We start from the raw sequence: 23,471 nt of genomic DNA on the forward strand, positions 1-23,471 counted from the left end.
TCGGAGTATATTTAAAAATGGGTATTTTATACTCTTACTTGAGTAAATGTTTTGGGAAAAATCTGTACTGTTCGTTACTGTGAGCGACGCTCCTCTCGTTACTTTATCTTAATGTAATAAATGTTATAAATGCTTCAGTTTATTCCAAACGCGCCGTCTACTTTTCTCTGGGCAATGAGCGATGCCCATTCGCCAATGATTCATTCTTTTGAGTCAATTCTGTTCAAAGGCTTGATCAAACCAATTGGCAAACGAGTGAATTGGTTCATGAATCAGTTTGAAGGAGTCGTTCAGTTCCCTGCCGCACGCGCTGAGCATCTGAAGCGGTTCACTCAGAGTTATAACGTTTAACATCAGCAGCGTTGAAAACGTGGCTATGGAACTGCACTGAATTGAAAGCAAATCTGCAAAGGCTATTATTTGCTTGCGATGGAGATCCTTATTAGATGAACACCGCGTGTACTGTCTACTGTTTAACAGGTAATAACTTGGGCTAAATTCGATTACAGTACACGATACCACTATGACAGTAGTTTGTTGTACGTGTGTGGCTTATAACAGAGGGGAGTCAAGTTGAATGCAGCTTCCAAAAGACAAAAAATAGCCGATTAAGATTGTATTAATTTTAATACAATCACACCGGTGCGAGTACGTTCAGCAAGTCACATTCAGTGATTTTAATGGGAGTTTCTGAGAGTGATTGAAATCTAGACTGTCAGTGAAAATGTTCTTTAATAATGTAAAAGTTATTTGCTCTCTTTCTGAACAATGAAAGATTATTAGCAATATTTATATCACATTAACGTTCAATGTTAAATTCACATTTAATATAAAGTAAGTCGTATTAAAAATATGTTATGGCATGAAACCTATATCTGTTACTTAAGTAAACAGACAGGGTTTTATAATAAATTGGAGTAAAGGCTGATGAAATATATACATTTACACACGCACACATACATTACATACATTTATCTATATATCTAAATAAAAATAGGCTCCGTATATATGACCCAAAGTAACTAACTACTTGAGTAGATTTTTTTATCCGATTACTCAAGTAACTATTCAAGACTAGTACTTTTACTTTTACTTGAGTAAATATTTCTAGAATTACTTTTACTTTTACTTGAGTAAAGTTTTTGGGTACTCTACCCACCTCTGGACACATGCAAAAACATTGTTTTTTTTTACTGGTCAATTTTGAGATTTGGACCTGTTTGTCTTCAGTAACATGTCTTCTTTCAGACTTGTGGTGAAAAAAAAGTCCAAAATACACATATAGGTCTTTATTTTTCTACACCTTTAGTCTATTTGCGTCTGTAGATTCCTAATAAATTCAGTTGGCGTTCTAAATCAGCATGGTGATCCGCGATTGCTGTCTGCACCCTGGAAAGCTCTCTCTCTAGCTCTCTCTCCCTCCCTTCACAGAAGTTATTGACAAAACGTCATTTGATGACACCCAGAAACATTCTCAAAAAAATCATACATAATTATTTAATGCATGATTAAATAGCTAAATAAATAACTAATACTAAAATAACACTGGACTAATTAAGCTATTCTAAACTGTTTTATAGGATCCACATATTTTACATGTTAAACTAAAGCTACCTTTTTGAACAAGTAGCTTTCTAACAAAGTATGGATATATGATATTTTTAAATCAATATGCTCAAGATTAATTAGCCTTGGCATAAGTTGATTTTGTTTATTCATCAATGCAAATTTACTGCAACTGCTGCTATGCAAATTGAATGGGATGTGGATAATAAACAAAAACATATAATGAAATTATATTAAATTTATATTAGTTATATTAATTAATTAATTGTGTATTTATTTCTATGAATTATTAATGTTATTCTGCATTTATATAAATAAGGCTATTATATATATATTATATAAGGCTATTATAAATAAATTATATTATTATTATTTGTGAGTCGTACACTATTCATACATTGGATTATTTTATTTATTACAGTTTTTCTTTCACTTTTGTAAAGTGAAAAGTTAATACAAATTGTATTTGATTTTTTGTTATTTAGAGCAGTGAATAATTGCTATTATCAATGTTTATTACTAATTTTAAAGGTTACTGAACTCTTGAAATGATTTGGATATACAGTTCAAACAACACAAGATTGGCCCCTCTGTATTAATCGTGGCCCCTCTTGTGCCCCCCAGTTGAAAAAATCCTAGAATCGCCCCTGGTTTCAGGCAACCCGTAACCCGTGTTTTTCCAACCTTAAACCCATGAAAGTGCACTGGAACGACAATCAAATCCGTGACTTCCCACCCGTGAACTCGTGTCTCATACTAGATTGATGTACTCCGAGTTCCAGAGCACGCGAAACAACGATGACAGCCCATACGAATAATACTGCCTGCGGATGCAGTGTTTATGCAAGTAGTACACGTTGAAAAAACAATAAAATAAATAATCTAGTTACAATTCCTTGCGCTCAGAAAGTTTTGCGTAACTTGGAACGGTACAAAGTCGTTAGTAGTGGTATGAAATAGTGATTACGAGCTCAAAAACCTGCCTGGAACGCAGCATCAGAACTATAGCGACTGACTGGGATGAGGAAGAGGTGGCGAGAGCAAACATGTATGATGGCCCGCAGCTGTGTAATTTCGATCGAGCCAGCCGTGAGAGGGCAAATGAGGAATTGCCAAGAACTGATGTCCGTCAAAGTCTATGCATGGTCCGAGGAGAATGAGTGGAGAGTTGAAGTGTCCTGGTGAGTTGCTATCATTTAGCATCGCACAATAACGACACACACACACACACACACACACACACACACATATATATATATATATATATATATATATTAGAGATCGACCGATATGGGTTTTTCTATAGCCGATGCCGATGTTTAGAGGTCAGGGTCAGCCGATGGCCGATATGTGCTGCCGATTTTTAGGGCCAATATCTTGGAGTTTTCCTCTTGATTTGCATGCTAAAATGTCACACTAATAATAAGTGGATGCACAACACATTTTTTCTAAACCTATCATAATTTATTGAGCACTGACTTGAACCATCTCTTCATTCATCTTAATTTAGTGCACTGCACTGTATTAAAATAAAAAAAAAAATGTATCCAAAGTTACAAATTAATAAACTGACCAAGTATTAAATATATAAAACAGGTAATATATATATATATATATATATATATATATATATATATATATATATATATATATATATATATATATATATATATATATATATATATATATATATGTCAATCATTTACATAAAAGTTTTAGAGCATTTACATTTATCAAGTAGAATTTTTCAAGTTTGTTGGAACATAAATGTAAACTTAAATATACATTTAAATAGATACAATTTTAGAAATAAAAATCAATTAAACTGAAAAATATAAAAAAATAAATATATAAAAAATAAATAACAGTGGTGCTGCAAAGACACTAGCAACCAGCAACATTTGTGTTTGGTATAAATGACACAGAACATCTAAAGTGCATTCTAATTTCGAACTTACATCGCAGTCTGTTCATTATTAAAATAAAGTAGAGTCAACCAAACATATAAAAGGTTACACCTCTCTGCTGTTATGCAAAGGACTTTTTTGCTCATGTGAAGAGGATGATTTTTTCCGTCTAGTTTACATAAAAAAAATATTATAGTTTAACATTCAGATACATTGCGAATATGGAAACATTTGGATATGTGCAGAACGAGACGTGAGCAATAACCTCCAAATACATCTAGCCAAACCCACGCTCGCTCGTCCTCTTATGGACTTAGTGCACATGGCATAATATCTTCTTTTTAACATAATAATAAGGACTTCTCATCTCCCAGTCTGCTGTGAAGAAGTGAGCAGTTTTCGTCACAGAGTTCTCCGTCCCCCTGGACGTCCACCCGTCTGTCGTCAGCGCAACAGAGGATGCTCGGGATAGTTCATCCACAACTTTTTTCTTCTCCTGTTCATAAAGATCTGGCACCATCTTTTCACTCTAACCTCTTTCCTTCATCATTATATCTGACAGGGAAGCCAAAATGCGCGGGGCGTGCAAGCTCCTCCGCTCGGCATTATCACTGAGTGTGGACTGAACATGCGCAACTTTTTTTTTTTTTTTTTCATAAATCAATCCGCGGGTCACGCGTATGCCGAACTGAAGATATTGATCTGAACGGATCACGGATCAATGATGATCCGTTGCACCACTACTATAGCAACAACGAGCATCACGAAACCATTTAAAGAGGCGCATTCAGCGGTCTCCTTGACAGAAAACATTCAGCAGTAAAATGATCTCAAACGTATGGCACACTCTCTTCATTTTATCAAACGATCATAATCACATTTATTCATTTTACAGTCCTGCTACTAGCATTTTATTAATACTAAAACCCCTTTAATTCAGGTTAGAAAGCTTTTTTTCCAAGTGGCTTTTGCACATAATAATAATACGCTGCAGACGCATTTTGCAGCATTAAGGTTATTACTTGATCGTTAATTTAAACGACGATCGATCATGGAAATTATCAAATATTGACATCCCTAAATACAAATGAGTTGGATGGAAAACTGGTTATTGGCTGCATCAAACCATGCTTCTGAGTATATGTCATTCACCGTTCTGGGCAGCTCCAGGACAGCTGTCTCTCCGAGCGCGGTGCTGTCTGTGAGCGGGGCGGAGTAACGGAGCCCTCAATCACGCTGCAGTGTTTAAGAGCTGCCAACTTCTCCACCCCATTTACAGAGTGAAATTCTCTGACTACCTTTATCTCGCATGTCTGTTGTTGAATCTTCCAAAAGTTTTGGCTCGGGGTGCTTCACATGCAGTGGCTGCAGCAGCACTTTCCACCAGCAGGGGTTCAGATAAAAAATCGGCAGCTGGCAGCAGGAAGTGGCTGCCATTGACAGCCGGAAGGCAGTAACTGACAGCCGGAAGGCAGTAACTGTCAGCCGGATGGTAGGCGGGACCTGCCATTCGGTGGGAGCCAATCAGTATCGACCAACGTGGGCGCAACCAATCAGATATAACTGCACCCAAACGCTTCAGTAATGGTTGCGATTGATCAAACGGTAAGTTCAGAAATTGGTCATCGGAGTAATTAATGTTTTTTTGCGTTGTAAGTTTGATTTTAATTGGTATCTTGGTGAACGACTTGGTAGACTTGGTGTCTACTTTGGTTTAATTGTTCAATGAAATCTAATTAGTGGTAGCAACGTTGTTTGTGTACCTTGTTAGGGGCCTACCATTAACTTCAAATTACGTTTGACGTACCATTAAATATTAACGTTTGTTAGCGTGTTAACAGTCTATTGAATAATATAAAAGAACGTTGTTTGACTGGAATGATAGAAGATAAATGTGCAACACTAACCATATATTTTTGCATGTTTAGTCTTTCAGGAGATTGTGTGATATACATTAACTTAAGTTTTTTTGTTTTTTTTGCATTATTGAGGTGTGTTTTCTCTAATACTATGCATGTGCAGAACTGTTCTGTGTACCAGTTGAAGTTGTAAGCATGTGAATGCAAAACAATTATTATTATTATTTTATTGTTATCTATACAAAATATAATGGACCGGTTCATAATTCCTTATAACTTTTAGGTCTAGTTTCACAGACAGGGCTTGGATTAAGCCAGGATTAGGCTGTAGTTAAATTTAGAACATTGAAGTAGCTTTTGTAAACATGCATTTAGAAAGAAAAAAAAACACATTACTGATGTGCATCTTGAGACAAAACCATGGCACTGACACCTTTTTTTTAATTTTTTTTGTAATACCCAATAGTTGCCAGATGCTGTCCTGTTGAAAATTCTTCTTTACGAGATCCTGGAGGAGGGGTGATGCTACATTACTAAGTCCGTCTTTGGTTTGTTCCAAATTCAGAAGTCTGCTGTACTGTATACAGACTCCTTTCGAAAGAGGGCACAATCCAGCTGGCTTGACTGAGTATCTTCTTTTACAGATTAGATTAGAGGTTTAAAAAGGTGCCATAACATTACATTTCTCAGTTGCCATGTCTGAATGTTTATCTTTGTAATAATGCTGTTTTCATGCTCCTCATCTCAATATACAGGTGGAACAAAATGGAGAACAAGTCTAAGCCATGTCAGGAATTCAACAAAATGTACACCCTGCAGACACTGCGAAGAGGTTTACAACAACTGCTTACCAGGTGTGCAAATTATGCATGAAAATGTAATCACTGCTCTGTACATGATGACAAGATGCAATGGGAATAATCATTAATATGGCTGTGCATGCATGTCTACTGTTAATAAAGCAATTTAGGTATTAAAGTCACCATTTTCTTATGAATAGTAAAATGCAGCAGCTAGAGTTCTTCCTAGAATCAGGAAGTATGACCGGATTAGCCCAGTTCTGTAAACTGTACTGGCTCCCTATCAAACATCGTATAGATATTAACATCTTCAATTATATTAATCTGTTTCTTTTTTATTCTGAGGTCACTGCAGTCACCTGGATCCAGTACGTATCCAGACCAGATGGTGGATCGCACCTAGAAAGGACCTCTACAGCCCTGAAAGACAGCGGAGACCAGGACAACTAGAGCCCCAGATACAGATCCCCTGTAAAGACCTTGTTTTTTCTCCATTTTGTCACCGGTGGAGTTTTGGTTCCTTGTCGCCTCTGGCTTGCTTTGTTGTGGTCACTTCATTTACAGTGATATCATTGACATGATTGCAAATGATTCCACAGATACTATTTAAACTGAACCGAGCTCAAGGATGACATCACTGAACTGAATGATAAACTGCCTTTTAAACTGACTACAAACTGAGTTTACTAATGTCCTTCTGCATTATTGACTGACACACTATTTTCCTATTTAATACTGTAAAGTTGCTTTGCTTTGAGCTGTATTATTAAAAGCACTATATAAATAAACGATGCTTGACTTGACCATGTTGCAAGAGGAAAATGAGGGGAGATGCACATCCACCCTGGGTTTTACAGTGATTGGTGCAAGATGCTGGAGAAGTAACTCTGTATACCTCATCGGTTCTGATCTAAGAGTCTTGAAAATACCTCCGGATTGTTGTTAGTGATTCTGATTGATATTTTAGTCTGCTTGCTTACTGGATATATTTTATACGGTTTACATTGTAAAGCACTGACTTTGACAACTTACTAACCCAGTTACAAATTTAACAGCTACTTTATACTATATATATATATGTATAGTTGTTTCTTGAAATACTACAAATATAACCGCAAATTATGATTTTAAATAAAGGTCTCTGAGAGATTTCTCTCTTTTCAGTCATTTATATAGCCTATAATAAATATACAACATAAACCCAGTAAGTGCCACTCTCGTATATAAATATAAATTGTTTTATTTCACACAAACAATGATACATGCATAAACATTCAGCTGGAAATTAACGTTTAGCAAAATGATCTTATTTCTTTGTTTATATTTGATCAATATTTTAAATCAAATAATATACAATACTGACCTTTTATACTTATTTAAAAAAGTATTAAACATAATCATAAGTGTATATAATTATTTATTTGTCTTGTTGCCGCTGGCAGCCTCCTCCAATTTCCGGGTATTAGCGACAGCTGCCATCCGGTTTTATTGGCAGCCACTTCCTGCTGCCAGTGACAGCCACTTCCTGCTGACAGCTGCCGATTTTTCGCTGAACCCCCTCTCCTTTCCACCGCACCAATAACACAGGGCTGCCCGCCGACGTGCCTGACTTTAAATCAGCGCCACTAAACAGGGATATCGGCCGATGCCGATATATAAAAAAATGACAAATATCGGCCCGATATATCGGCCGAGCGATATATCGGTCGACCTCTAAAATATATATATATAATTTTATTTATTTTTTACTGTCATTGAATAGCACCGAGTGAAAAATCTATGTTTTCTTTATATCTAGTGGCAGTGATCATGACGTTAGTTCAGAGAAGTACCGGTAACCTTTGTCATAGTGTCGTAGAACTGGTAAATTTTGTCTTTGTTATCTAGAAATAAAAGGCATCATGCTAGCTATATGGACGTTTCTAAGCGTTTATCTCGTCCTCCGGTCAAAATGTTGTTGCAAACGTAGCCGTGTGTCTGTCACTGTGTTTGACAGGTGCTTGTGTGGGCGGTGCTGTCCCATGTAAACTGCGTTAGAAAGCTTGTGCTGTAGGGAAGTGAGTGCGTTTGGGTCGCTATCTCTCTATCTATCTGTCTGTCTATCTTTCTATATACTGTATCTAGTCTATCTATCTATCTATATATATATCTATTTATCTATAATCTGCGTTCTGCGCTATCTGAATACTCTCGTCTCTTTAGTCACTCTCAATGCTCTCAAGGCGGGCTTTGGTAAATTCTCTCCCCAACGTGACGTGATGCAGTGCATTGTGGGCGAAAGGAGACCGCTGCAAGAAAGTACCTACTTTTTCGTATTATTTTCCTTTTTGTGATACCCAACAACATAAAATACAATGGATAACAGTTTAAATGTTTATTACCAACAAGCAAATTGCACATATTCATTAAAAAATTAACCTTGCAACACGGCCTTTAACAAGAGCAGCATCAGCAACAACGTCTCTATGTGGTCTGTACTGAAACTGTATGTATTTGCTTAGCGGTTTTGGAAAATGACTAAGTTCCACTTTGTCGTCTTTTCTTTTTTTTTTTTTTTTTTTTTTACGCTGTACATGTGGAAAGTGCAGTTTGATGACAACATCGCATGTTGTTTACTTGATGTGCTTATGCACCGATAGCTAAGTTAACAACACAGAGATATCTGAAGCAGTTTTACTCACCGCATGTGGTTTAAACACACGATCATGACCCTTTTTCGTTGTCTGACCGCCCTAGCTTAATTTTTTAAAGAAAATGTTCGGGTGCCAGACAAGATAAATCCTGTCAAATTATAAATTAACCCAGGATAGCAAAAACTAAGAAACCACCTGTTACAATAATAATACTAATAATAATAAACAGTCCAAGGAACATTTCATATGAGAAATTTATTCCATAAGTCCATGAAAGAAAAATAAATCATCATGACAAAAGATCATATAAAAAAACAAAGTTCACAGCTTTTCACTTCACAGAATGACCATAGAGAGAGAGAGAGAGAGAGAGAGAGAAAAAAAAAAAAACATGAAATAAAACTGGTTCAGATTTAAGAAAAAAAAAAAAATCAAACAGCAGTCTTGGAGCAAAAATAACATTGGCATAATCATGAAAATAAAATAAATAAAACATACAGAATGCACGGATGGGAATTTAACATGAGTGGGTATGTGTGAAGTAATGTATGAAATGGGGTGGCGTACAAGTAGGCTACTGACCAGGTTTGCAAATGAGAAGGAAGCTGAGGTTGCACGTCGTCATCAGACACTAGGACAGGAGGATAAACGGGCAGCTTTTCGTTGGACACTTCACCCATATAGACGTTTTTTTCTCTTCACTGGAATCCATTAAATCCGAAACATGCAACAGTCAACCTGCCACGCAACTTTGATGACGCGCCTCTCTCAGGTACGTCACATCTCCTTTATATCCTCCATTCTTCCGCTGTTAATTGAAATCTCCGCCTAAATAATTTCGAGTGAAAACGAAAGTAAACTAAAAAGTACGGTCACCGAAGTTTTCCACTGCCACAACTGCATTATCCTTAAGAAATAAACAATGTGCAAATCCGGCTTCAAACTGGGCCTTGTTTATAAAACAAGCATCTTCGAAATGCAGGGGAACAGACACAAACACTTGCACAACTCTGTTGATGCTCTGTTAAAATAAACTCCATCCACTGGTCCCTTAATGCTGTTTTTTTTTTTTTTTTGGTAATCTGTGCAGGGTTGTCTTGCCCTGGCAACCAAAAACACACTTCTTTTGTGACATTTCTTGACGCTCTCGCTCTGATCAGTGAACGTCTGTTGTGCTCTCAGTGCTCTCCCGGCGCGCGCTCTTCCGGCAGAAGTGCCTCAGGACCCATATAAGGAAATTCCGCTCCATCTAACGTCACACAGAGCCATACTCGAAAAAAACTGTCCGAAACTTGTGATAAACCGGAAGGAGTATTTTTGGAACAGAAATACTCCTTCAAACATACAACTTATTTTTTGAAACTTTGTCCGTGTTTAGCATGGGAATCCAACTCTTTAACAGTGTAAAAAACTCAGTATGCATGAAATAGCATTTCACCCCCCCCTTTAAGTTTCATCCTGAAGTTATACACTATGAAGATCAGAAAGGAGATAATATCCAACAAAGCGTTATAATCTCTAAAGATTTTGGCGATCTGATCTTTTTGAAACTTATCATCTGAGGTAAAAGTTAAAGTGCATTATCTCAGTCCCCTCGTGTTATTGAAAATTATCTGCACATTATTCATCTAGTATCTTTTAAAAAGTAACAAGTTATACTTTGTTTAATGATTTTATTCTCTGAATCAGCATGCATTGTTTTCCGCATTCCATTCATTTTTAGCCTACAATTTGCATATGCTCTGTATCTGGTGATTCTGGTGCCTGTTGGTGTCGCTGTTGGACAGTGTTTTCTCTACTTCCTGTTGGCCTTCTGTATCTAATCATAGCTCCATGTAGCTGTTTTTATTTTATATTTTTTCTCTATAATCTTTCTTACTATCACTGTCTGTTTGTTTGTTTTTTTAATTGTAAAATATAACTTAATTCACACCATATTTCTGATATTACCGATCAATCTTATCAGATTAACTTTGATCGTTCACTCTTCCGTGACTGCAGCACACCTGCAAAGCGTTAGCACTCGTTAGCTTGTCATTAGCGTTTTCTTTTCTCCTCTCCTCTCCTCTCTCACGCTGCAGTTTTCCACAAGTTCATCAAACAACCGCAGTAAGAATATTTCATCAAGCACGGTGAGTAATGAGATGAGATATCACACTATAGAGACTGTGTCTGTTCACCGAACTAGAAAATACAAAAAACGTCCAAACCAAGTTAAGATTAACAATTTAATTGAGGTTCAACAAATAAAAAACAAATGCAATATGGATAAACAAATGATAAAGATTGGCTTATTGAATATCAGATCCATTTCTACGAAAACACTTTTTGTAAATAATATGATAACTGATCATAATATAGATGTGCTCTGCTTGACAGAAACCTGGCTAAAACCTGATGATTACATTATTTTAAATGAGTCCACCCCCCAAGATTATTGTTATAAACACGAGCCGCGTCTAAAAGGCAAAGGGGGAGGTGTTGCTTCAATTTATAATAACGTTTTCAGGATTTCTCAGAGGGCAGGCTTCAAGTATAACTCGTTTGAAGTAATGGTGCTTCATATAACATTATCCAGAGAAACCAATGTTAATGATAAATCCCCTGTTATGTTTGTACTGGCTACTGTATACAGGCCACCAGGGCACCATACAGACTTTATTAAAGAGTTTGGTGATTTTACATCCGAGTTAGTTCTGGCTGCAGATAAAGTCTTAATAGTTGGTGATTTTAATATCCATGTCGATAATGAAAAAGATGTATTGGGATCAGCATTTATAGACATTCTGAACTCTATTGGTGTTAGACAACACGTTTCAGGACCTACTCATTGTCGAAATCATACTCTAGATTTAATACTGTCACATGGAATTGATGTTGATAGTGTTGAAATTATTCAGCCAAGTGATGATATCTCAGATCATTATTTAGTTCTGTGTAAACTCCATATAGCCAAAATTGTAAATTCTACTTCTTGTTACAAGTATCGAAGAACCATCACTTCTACCACAAAAGACAGCTTTTTAAGTTATCTTCCTGATGTATCCGAATTCCTTAGCATATCCAAAACCTCAGAACAACTTGATGATGTAACAGAAACTATGGACTCTCTCTTTTCTAGCACTTTAAATACAGTTGCTCCTTTACGCTTAAGAAAGGTTAAGGAAAACAGTTTGACACCATGGTATAATGAGCATACTCGCACCCTAAAGAGAGCAGCCCGAAAAATGGAGCGCAGCTGGAGGAAAACAAAACTAGAGGTATTTCGTATTGCTTGGCGGGAAAGTAGCATATCCTACCGAAAAGCATTAAAAACTGCTAGATCTGATTACTTTTCTTCTCTTTTAGAAGAAAACAAACATAACCCCAGGTATTTATTCAATACAGTGGCTAAATTAACGAAAAATAAAGCCTCAACAAGTGTTGACATTTCCCAACACCACAGCAGTAATGACTTTATGAACTACTTTACTTCTAAAATCGATACTATTAGAGATAAAATTGCAACCATTCAGCCGTCAGCTACAGTTTCGCATCAGACAGTGCACTATAGACCCCCTGAGGAACAGTTCCACTCATTCTCTACTATAGGAGAGGAAGAATTGTATAAACTTGTTAAATCATCTAAACTTACAACATGTATGTTAGACCCTATACCATCTAAGCTCTTAAAAGAGGTGCTTCCAGAAGTCATAGGTCCTATTCTGACTATTATTAATTCCTCATTGTTATTAGGACATGTCCCCAAAACCTTCAAACTGGCTGTTATTAAGCCTCTCATAAAAAAGCCACAACTTGACCCCAGAGAACTAGTTAATTATAGACCAATCTCGAATCTCCCTTTTCTGTCCAAGATACTAGAAAAGGTGGTATCCTCACAATTATATTCCTTCTTAGAGAAAAATGGTATATGTGAGGATTTCCAGTCAGGATTTAGACCGTATCATAGTACTGAAACTGCTCTCCTTAGAGTTACAAATGATCTGCTCTTATCATCTGATCGTGGGTGTATCTCTCTATTAGTTTTATTGGATCTTAGTGCTGCGTTTGACACAATTGACCACAACATTCTTTTGCATAGACTTGAACACTTTGTTGGCATCAGTGGAAGTGCATTAGCATGGTTTAAATCGTACTTATATGACCGCCATCAGTTCGTAGCAGTGAATGAAGATGTATCATATCGATCACAAGTGCAGTATGGAGTACCTCAAGGCTCAGTTCTAGGGCCGCTACTCTTCACGCTTTATATGTTACCCTTGGGAGATATCATCAGGAAACATGGTGTTAGCTTTCACTGTTATGCTGATGATACGCAGCTCTATATTTCCTCGCAGCCCGGTGAAACACACCAATTTGAAAAACTAATGGAATGCATAGTCGATATAAAAAATTGGATGACGAGTAATTTCTTACTGCTAAATTCAGAAAAAACAGAGGTGTTAATCATAGGGCCTAAAAACTCTACTTGTAATAACCTAGAACACTGTCTAAGACTTGATGGTTGCTCTGTCAATTCTTCGTCATCAGTTAGGAACCTAGGTGTGCTACTTGATCGCAATCTTTCCTTAGAAAGCCACGTTTCTAGCATTTGTAAAACTGCATTTTTCCATCTCAAAAATATATCTAAATTACGGCCTATGCTCTCAATGTCAAATGCAGAAATGTTAATCCATGCATTTATGACTTCAAGGTTAGACTACTGTAATGCTTTATTGGGTGGTTGTTCTGCACGCTTGGTAAACAAACTACAGCTAGTCCAAAATGCAGCAGCAAGAGTTCTTACTAGAACCAGGAAGTATGACCATATTAGCCCGGTCCTGTCCACACTGCACTGGCTCCCTATCAAACATCGTATAGATTTTAAAATATTGCTTATTACTTATAAAGCCCTGAATGGTTTAGCACCTCAGTATTTGAATGAGCTCCTTTTACATTATACTCCTCTACGTCCGCTACGTTCTCAAAACTCAGGCAATTTGATAATACCTAGAATATCAAAATCAACTGCGGGCGGCAGATCCTTTTCCTATTTGGCGCCTAAACTCTGGAATAACCTACCTAACATTGTTCGGGAGGCAGACACACTCTTGCAGTTTAAATCTAGATTAAAGACCCATCTCTTTAACCTGGCATACACATAACATACTAATATGCTTTTAATATCCAAATCCGTTAAAGGATTTTTAGGCTGCATTAATTAGGTAAACTGGAACCGGAACACTTCACATAACACCGTACTTTCTACATAATTAGAAGAATGGCATCTACGCTAATATTTGTCTGTTTCTCTCTTGTTCCGAGGTCACCGTGGCCACCAGATCGAGTCTGTGTCCAGATCAGAGGGTCACTGCAGTCACCCGGATCCAGTACGTATCCAGACCAGATGGTGGATCAGCACCTAGAAAGGACCTCTACTGACCTGAAAGACAGCGGAGACCAGGACAACTAGAGCCCCAGATACAGATCCCCTGTAAAGACCTTGTCTCAGAGGACCACCAGGAGAAGACCACAGGAAACAGATGATTCTTCTGCACAATCTGACTTTGCTGCTGTCTGGAATTGAACTACTGGTTTCGTCTGGTCAGAGGAGAACTGGCCCCCCAACTGAGCCTGGTTTCTCCCAAGGTTTTTTTCTCCATTCTGTCACCGATGGAGTTTCGGTTCCTTGCCGCTGTCGCCTCTGGCTTGCTTAGTTGGGGTCACTTCATCTACAGCGATATCGTTGACTTGATTGCAAATTAAAACAGACACTATTTCAACTGAACAGAGATGACATCAATGAATTCAATGATGAACTGCCTTTAACTATCATTTTGCATTATTGAGACACTGTTTTCCAAATGAATGTTGTTCAGTGCTTTGGCGCAATGTATTTTGTTTAAAGCACTATATAAATAAAGGTGATTGATCTGTCATTATTCTACTGTACAAAATATTAACATAGCAACGATAGACAATACTTTTATTTTACAATACTGTAACTTTCTACAGAGACTACAGAGAATATAATGTCCTATATTTAAGCAAAAAAAAAAAATAGCTTAGTATGTATTAAAAAGTATACAGAATGATGTCAGCAACAATGTCAGGTTCTTCATATAAATATTTTAGATGTTAAGTTTATTTTCATATGATAATGCATTTTATTTCATGGCGCCTTTCAGAAACACCCAAGGTCACCTTACAAGCAATATACAGGTCACTGCATAAGACAAAACAAACAAGAAACAAACAGCATATACATATAAAGTGGATTTAAGTCTTAATAAAAAAAATTATAAAAAAGCCTGTATAAAAAGATATGTCTTAAGACGCTTTGTAAAAGTCAACAAGCAATCGCTATTGCGAACATCGAGGGGAAGGGAGTTCCATAGGCGGGGGGCAACATGACTAAAAGATCTGGCACCCATAGTAGTAAGTCGAATCCGAGGTACCACAAGAGAAATTGAAGATGAAGATCTAAGTGCACGTGAAGGAGTATAAACCTGGAGAAGTTGAGTAAGGTATTGTGGTGCAAGATTATGAAGTGCTTTATAAGTGAGTAGCAAGATTTTGAATTCAACTCTATATTTTACTGGAAGCCAGTGCAATTGCTGGAGAACCGGAGAAATGTGATCAGTATAAGGTGTTCTAGAGAGAACACGAGCTGCAGAATTCTGAACCAATTGAAGTTTATGTAGCAATTTGGAGGGAATACCTGTGAGAAGAGCATTGCAGTAGTCTATACGTGAGGTGACTAGTGCGTGAATGAGAACTGCAGTATTATTATTTGAAAGAAATGGACGTAGACGATTAATATTGCGCAAATGGAAGTATGCAATCCGTGTGATATTATTAATCTGAGCTTTAAAAGATAATGTGCTATCCATGATGACACCCAAACTTTTAACCTGAGAGGAAGGACAGATTGCAGTATTATCAATGTGTAAAGAGAAACAATTAGATTTAGACACAACAGATCTAGTGCCAACAAGCAGAGCCTCCGTTTTATTGCCATTTAATTTCAAGAAGTTCGCTGAAAGCCAGTCTTTAATTTCAGCTAAACAGCTTGACAAAGATGGCGGAGGAAAAGAAACCGGTAGGTTTGGCAGACAGGTAAAGTTGGGTGTCATCCGCATAACAGTGAAAATGAATACCATATTTCCTTAAAATATTACCAAGAGGGAGCATATATATAATGAAGAGAAGCGGGCCCAAAACAGAACCTTGGGGAACACCAGTGGTGACTGTAGATATTCTTGAACTAAAACCTTTTAGTTGAATACGCTGACTGCGTCCAGATAGATATGAACTAAACCATGACAGAGCAGTGCCAGTAATACCAATGGAGACTAATCTGTCAAGAAGTATGTTATGTGAGACAGTATCAAAGGCAGCGCTCAAGTCAAGGAGGACAAGTATAGTTAAAAGCCCAGAGTCAGCTGCCAACAGTAGATCATTGGTTATTCTGACAAGAGCAGTCTCAGTGCTGTGGTGGGGACGAAAACCAGATTGGAATTGTTCATACAAGTTATTATTGGACAGATGTTCATGAATTTGAATTGCAATACACTTTTCAACTACCTTAGAGATGAATGGTAAATTTGAAATTGGACGAAAATTTTCAAAATCAAATGGATCACCCCCTGGTTTCTTAAGTATGGGTGTAATAATAGCAGATTTAAGAGATGGAGATACAAAACCAGAACCAAGTGAAGCATGAACGATTTTAGTTATCAACGGCAAAAGGGCTGGTAAACAAGCTTTAACTAAAGGAGTTGGTAGAGGGTCTAATTGACAAGTCGAAGATTTAGATTTACCTATCAGACCCACTATCTCTGAAGTAGTTGGTAGTGTAAAGTTAGAGAAGACAGAGTGGGGAGGTGTGTGAGTGATAGACTGAAAGGAGTCATTGTGAAGAGTACCAGTAAGTAATTGCCGATGTACATTTTCAACCTTAGATGTAAAAAAAGTCAAAAAGCGATCACATAAGTCAGTGGAATACATATCAGATGGCAGAGAATCAGGTGGTTTCAGAATATTGTTTACCACCGAGAAAAGTGACCTAGAGTTCCCATTGCTAACTCCAATTACATTGGAGTAGTAATCGGATTTAGCTGTAGTCAGTGCATTTTTATAATTTTGAATATGTTCAGCATACATGTTTTTATGAACGGTAAGGCCAGACCTGACGTACAGCCGCTCTAACCTACGGCCTTTAGTTTTAAGTTCACGCAGTTCAGGTGTAAACCAAGGAGCTGAATGCACAAATGAAACCCTTCGCGTTTTCACAGGTGCGAATTCATTGATACAACAGAACAGTAGAGTGCAGTATGACCATGTTGTGGTTCATAAGAGTATGTATATGATTACAGAACAAATAAAAATGTAACAATCAAAATTAACATCATAACAATTTAAATATTTGTAAAGTTTTTTTCTTTATATACACTGCCCACCTGGTTATGCAATGTTTTTCTTTATAATTACATGCATACACAAAGGACATATTTTTGTCTTTATGGATTTTAAACAGATTCAGCCATCAGCCAATCTGAGATTTCTCTCTGGTTTTCGGCCACCCATTTTATATTGGCTTTTGTCTTCTCGATGGCCTGCTCCAGAGCTGCAGTCCCTGATCCAGCGCCGATCTCTGAATTTTCTCTCTTAAACTGCAGAAGCTTTTCACCAGTTGAAAGATACGAGGGGACAAAAAAACAAAACTAATTAGACAAGTAGACTAACCTGTTCAACCTGTTTAGAGTTTCAGTTTGCAAAATGTTATAGTATTAATTGTGTACCTATAGAAAATACACACCTGCTCAAGTTCTGATTCAGTTGAAAATGTTTTGGTTATGCCACTTATAAGGCTGGCAAAGTTAAAAGACCCCACACCGTACCTAGGGACACAAATTAATTCTGTTCATCACATAACCATTTATTTCAATTCATTAAAATGTTGCAGTTATCTTGTATATGAGGATTTGTGTTGTTCATAAAGCTCACTCTGTGAACATATACACCCAGTTCTTCCTGACAAAATCCCAAGCCAATGTCCGACCATCCGGGTTGCTGGATATATACACAATGACAGAGGAAGCGTCCTGTTTACGGATCATCGATGCGTCAAGCGTGTATCCAAGGTACCTATATTTATGACAATTCAAATGAAAGTATCTAATGTTAATCCTTTGAAAAGTTGCTATTTGTTCCCAAAGAACAATATATTTCAAACCTTTCTAAAAGTGTGGTATCCTTTGCACAAGCCAGGGCTGACATGAGTTTGTCAGCTTCTATTCCGATGGTGGCGTTCTTAAACATCAGCCAGCCAAAGTCCCACTCGTCAGTGCCACCTGAGGCAATAGCACTGCAGTACACTGCAGACCTTAAATTGGGGTGAATTCTGGAAAAAAATAGATCTGAATTAGATATATGTAATAATGTGGACTGATTTTTTTCCCTGCAGTATATAACATTGGATTGCTTGGCTAGAAGACCAAATACTGAGTGCTCTAATGCATGGGTAAACTCACGGGTTGTGGTTTGCTTGGTCCATCCACTGTCTGTACCAGCCTTTAGTGAGATTTTGACACTCATCTACACCAGTGCTGCAGGCAAATCTAATGGCATTAACTTGATTGTACCTACATTCAGTAATACTCTTAAAATGTTCAAAAAGGGGGGTCACCTGCTTCCTGGTGTAGTTCTACAACAACAACAAAACTGCTAAATTCATAATACTACTACTCTGAAATCATATATATATTCTAAGAAATATAAAGTTAGAGCAGACCTGTAAGAGTTCATAGACATCAGTTTGTGTAAACATGAGGTAAAAATAATCCAGGTTGTTGAGCGCAGACTGCCATGGCATGTATTCTCGTTCTTCAGATAAGTACTTTGTAGTATTTAGGGCTAGAGTGACAGGAATTATCTTTGCCCTTGAAAAAGAGTTATAATAAAGTATGCAACTGATTTAATTCAAATGTGCTTGTACAAATAAATTAAATTATATATCTAAATAAATTGTACCCCAACTCTCTTTATGTTTTTTTTTTTTACCTTGCAAGATTAAATGCATCATCCACTATCTGAGCTCTGTTGATGACTGGAATGACCTTTAATAAAATGAACAAAAAAAAGTGATAATTGTAGTGTAATTTTTATTCTATACTGGGTCTTTGATTTCAATCACATGTCTGTGTCTTTACCTTATGGTTTTCTGTCAGTTGATTCAGAAGACGCTCCCAGTTCTCAGTGTCATAGTTCACTCTGTAATATCCAGTGATGTTCAGATTCACCAGCACCCATTCATTTCCAGTTGCCTTCATATCAGAGTGATAAACTGCATATGAAAAGACAATCATGTTAACCTATTTATTATTTAAAAATTATGAGCTTGTCCCAGTCATACGTACAAATAACAGCGTAAAACTTATTTTGTGTTCCTACCAGTTTTTTCTGTGAGCCAAAAGCGTGACTGTTCCACCTCTGCCTTCATCCAGTTGATGGGTACAATCCATTCATAACTTTAAAATAAAATGAAATAGACATAACACACACACACACACACAAAACAGATCTAAAAACAACAAAGCCTGTTCAGGTAGCTTAGGCATGTATTTAGACCTACTTGAATGGAGACTGCCTCTGTAATGAAGACTCAGGATCCAGAAGGAAGTGCATCTGAGAGACCTGGCCTGTGGTAGTGTTGATCAAGACCACCGGGAAGCCCATCTGAAGAACCCAGCGGTCCATGATTTTTTTGACACTTAATGGAAGAACTGTTCCAGTCTCATCAACAGCCTAGATGTGGTAAAAGAGAGTGATTATTCAGCCACTAGATGGAAGTACTGGCAAACTTTTTGAGTTAGTTGGGATTTAGTCATTTGTGGTAGGCCTAAATATTAATCAAATAATTTACCTGTTTATAATTAGTATGAGATTACAGGTTTTTATTTCTGATGCAACTCACAGTTTGAAGGTGGTTCCACAGATCCTCACCGACTGTATTTTGATAGGCGAACGTGGTGAGATATGTCTTTTAGAGAGAAAAATATCAGAAATATAACAGATTCAAAACAAAACATTTATATATATATGATGTAAATTAACTGTGTTGTAATTTGCTCACAGACTCAGTAAGGAAGTCTGACAGCATTCTCAACACCGACGCCCCCTGCAGGTTACCAGAGAAAAGACTTTGATAGAAGTAATAATGGATTTTAAACTGAAAGTTATCGAACGTACAGCACCTTGCTGTAGGAGATTGTATCAAACTGCTCGGTGATCTGCTCTGGTTTTATAATATCTTCCTCCTTCGAAGACAGGGGATGGGAGGAGGCCAGAGCATCCACAGCAAAAGCACGGTGTACGTCTTTAAGGATGATCAAGTCTTTCTGTGAGAGCGATAGTTGAGAAACGATAGAGTGCAAATACATTTTTTCTAAATCTTTTCGAATGTATACAATGAGGAATTGTTATAATTAATATTTTTTATATACATATTATTACTATTATTTCAGAATCCTAAGTGACGAAAGCGACGCAGGAATTTTGTTTATTCATGTGGAGACGAGTCACAAAAACCAAGATGTGTGGGCCGCATTTCTGCGAAGGTAGTACACGTGTTTACTTCAAATATTTAACGACTAAACGCCTGTTTTGTCATATGAACATGAAATTAGTTTAATAGAATAACACAAAGTACACTTTAAAAGATGTAAATAAAAGTTCATGACTGGTAAATGTTGTTTTAGTTGACCAACCATTGGAAGGTGCAGTAAAGCCATTAAAAGTTCATTAGTTTGTGAACACTCACCACTTCCCAGGACGATTCAGCAAAGTCTGCACCAAGATATGATACATAAGACGCGAAACCTTCATTTAACCAAACTTCATTCCACCACTTTAGAGTCACAAGGTTGCCAAACCACTGACCAAAAACACAAACAAGTCATAATATGATTATTTTACACATGTTATAGTTATTTAAAACTATTAACGTTATATATCATATTTTATAAATGAGAGTACCATGTGTGCCAGTTCATGGGCTATAATGGTGGCCGTTCTCTCTTTGTTTGCATTGGAGGAGATGACTGGATCATATAGAAGGTTTGTCTCCCTGTACGTCACCAGACCCCAATTCTCCATCGCCCCAAAGTAAAAATCAGGCAGGGCAATCTGGTCTTCAAGGTCGAGAATTAAAAATGCTTGCTTATTATTTTTTACCCCAGGCAATAATTTCCAAGAGATGATTTGGATGTGTAAACATACCTGATTTTGAAAGTGGATATGGTACACTGTAATAGTTTTCAAAAAACTTGAGGATTGGCCCAGTTATACTCAAGGCATAATCACCATGGCCGTCTTCGATGGCTTTCTTACGGGCCCATATTTGTATCTGTTCAGAGCAAACATCATTTAGTCATATGCACCATGAGTAAATATGCTGTAAGGCACACTTTGTGGTCAATAAATGTGAGATTTTTATCTTTTAAAACAGCCGTACAGTTCTTGGAGTTGGCAAACAAAAATGTTAAAGATTTACAATTGATGTTAACAGAGGAGACAGCACAAACAACAAGGATGCTGAAAGGACAAATGTCGGTGTATAGAGTGTATTTGGCAGACAAGAAAGGCCCGAAAAAAGACTTTGTGTGTTACAGATGCAAAGGAAATCATGCACCTGAGGAATGCAGGTTTGTGAATGAACTCTGTCATAAACGTGTGAAGCGTGGACACATAAAACGAGCATGAAGGACAAAGAGTGGTCAGAGAGGAAACAGAGAAAGGTAGAAGGTCATTTTTAGTCAAAGAGGAGGAAGTGAGTGATGTAGAGTATGCAAGTGACATCAATACAATTTACAGTTTATCTCAAAACCTACCTAAAGTGGCTTCTATCACACAAAAGTTAAAGGTGAATGGCATGGAAGTGGAGTTTGAAGTTGACTCAGGATGTGGTGTCACAATAATCAGCAAGGAACAATACTTTGTAAAAGCTTTGGATGCTTTGGAAAAGAACAGAAATGCCAGAGTGGAGGTCATGCAATATGAACTTGAAGACATATAGGTGAGAAGATGGGGGTTCTGGGACAGGTAACAGGAAGAGTGACATACCAGGAAGTAGAAAAGAAAACTGGTAATGGGCCTAGTAGAAGGGCCAGGGCCAAATTTGTTGGGCCGTGGCTGGCTAAGAGACTTGGGTTGCTGCCACAACTGGTAAATAAAGTAACAATGACTCCAGCTGTAAAGTTGTCAGACAGGCACACTGAAGTGTTCAGAGAAGAGGTGGGACAGCTTAAGGGCACTACAGTGAACATGTTAACCCTGAAGCCCAGCCACGATTCTATAAGCCTCAGCATTTACCTTTCGCAGTAAAACCCCTGGTGGAGGCAGAGCTTCAAAGACTGGTGGAAGAGAAAATTATAGAACCAGTACAGTTTTCAGAATGGGCAGCATCCATTGTACCTGTGAGGAAGCAAGATGGCTCCATTCGAATTTGTAGGGATTATAAACTCACAGTCAACAGAGCATCCAGTGTGGAACAATATCCTATTCCTAAAGTGGATGATTTGTTTGTACAGTTAGCTGGAGGACATAAATTCCCAAAGCTGGACATGAGTCATGCATATAAGCAGATCATGCTTGACCCAAGTGCAAAGAAATTTGTCACTATCAATACGCACAAAGGACTGTACACTTATTGTATGCTACCATTTGGAGTAGTGTCAAGCCCAGCCATCTTCCAATGCACCATGGAAGGAATCTTGCAAAACATGCCACACGTCACGGTTTATTTGGATGACATTTTAGTCACAGGGACTAGTGATGAAGAACATCTAAGGAACCTAGACAAGGTATTGTCTAGACTAAAAAGAAGCGGGCTGAGGTTGAAACGAAACAAGAGTGAGTTTCTTGGAGAGGAGGTGGTATTTCTAGGCTACAAAATCAGTGCTGAAGGTATGCGATCCAGGAAGCCCCCACGCCGCAGTCTGTGAGTGAATTGAAGGCTTATTTAGGCTTGTTGAACTATAACCATAAGTTTGTGCCTAGCCTATCCACCTTGTTAGCACCATTACATGCATTGATGAGGAAGGAGACAAAATGTACATTGGGCTCCGAACAAAAAGAAGCCTTTTAGAAGTCAAAAGATTTTCTGCAGTCGTTAGCCATACTAGTGCATTATGACATAAAGAACCCGCTCATTCTGGCTTGTGATGCTTCCCCATATGGGGTTGGAGCCGTGTTGCACACAGGATGGAGGATGGAACAGAGCGGCCGATCGGGTTTGTGTCACGAACACTGAATGCAGTTGAGAAGAATTACTCTCAGTTAGAGAAGGAAGGTCTAGCTGTCATCTTTGGTGTGAAGAAATTCCACACATACTTGTATGGGAGGCAGTTCACCATTGTAACAGATCACATACCATTGATTTCATTATTTAATGAAATGAGAGAAGTGCCACAAATGGCACATATACAGAGATGAGCTGTGACATTGGGTGGATACGAATACAATTGTCTACAAAGCTGGCAAGGAACATCAAAATGCTGATGGACTTAGCAGACTGCCTTTAACAGAGACAGGAGTAGAGACTCCAGCGGAGGAAGAAAGAGTGCTCCTACTTGAAGAAAATTATGTGCCCCTTGTCAAAGCAGAACAAGTGAGGAAATGGACAGACAAAGATGCATTTTTAGCTTGAGTGTGAGAGTATCTGCG

General features: G+C 37.6%; 1 long non-coding RNA gene and 1 pseudogene across 1 annotated transcript; one reads left to right on the forward strand and one right to left on the reverse strand.

Moving 5' to 3' along the window:
* The first annotated feature begins 5,020 nt into the window (after nucleotides 1-5,020).
* LOC113066439 (uncharacterized) lies at nucleotides 5,021-6,149 on the forward strand. The gene is made up of 3 exons (XR_003279163.1): nucleotides 5,021-5,078; nucleotides 5,799-5,960; nucleotides 6,088-6,149. It is a non-coding gene; the product is annotated as an uncharacterized LOC113066439 (long non-coding RNA).
* Nucleotides 6,150-17,275: 11,126 nt separating this feature from the next.
* On the reverse strand, nucleotides 17,276-22,245 carry LOC113066393 (aminopeptidase N-like; annotated as a pseudogene).
* Nucleotides 22,246-23,471: the final 1,226 nt, after the last annotated feature.

The sequence above is a fragment of the Carassius auratus genome, chromosome 50, assembly GCF_003368295.1.
Source record: "Carassius auratus strain Wakin chromosome 50, ASM336829v1, whole genome shotgun sequence".
NCBI lineage: Eukaryota > Metazoa > Chordata > Actinopteri > Cypriniformes > Cyprinidae > Carassius > Carassius auratus.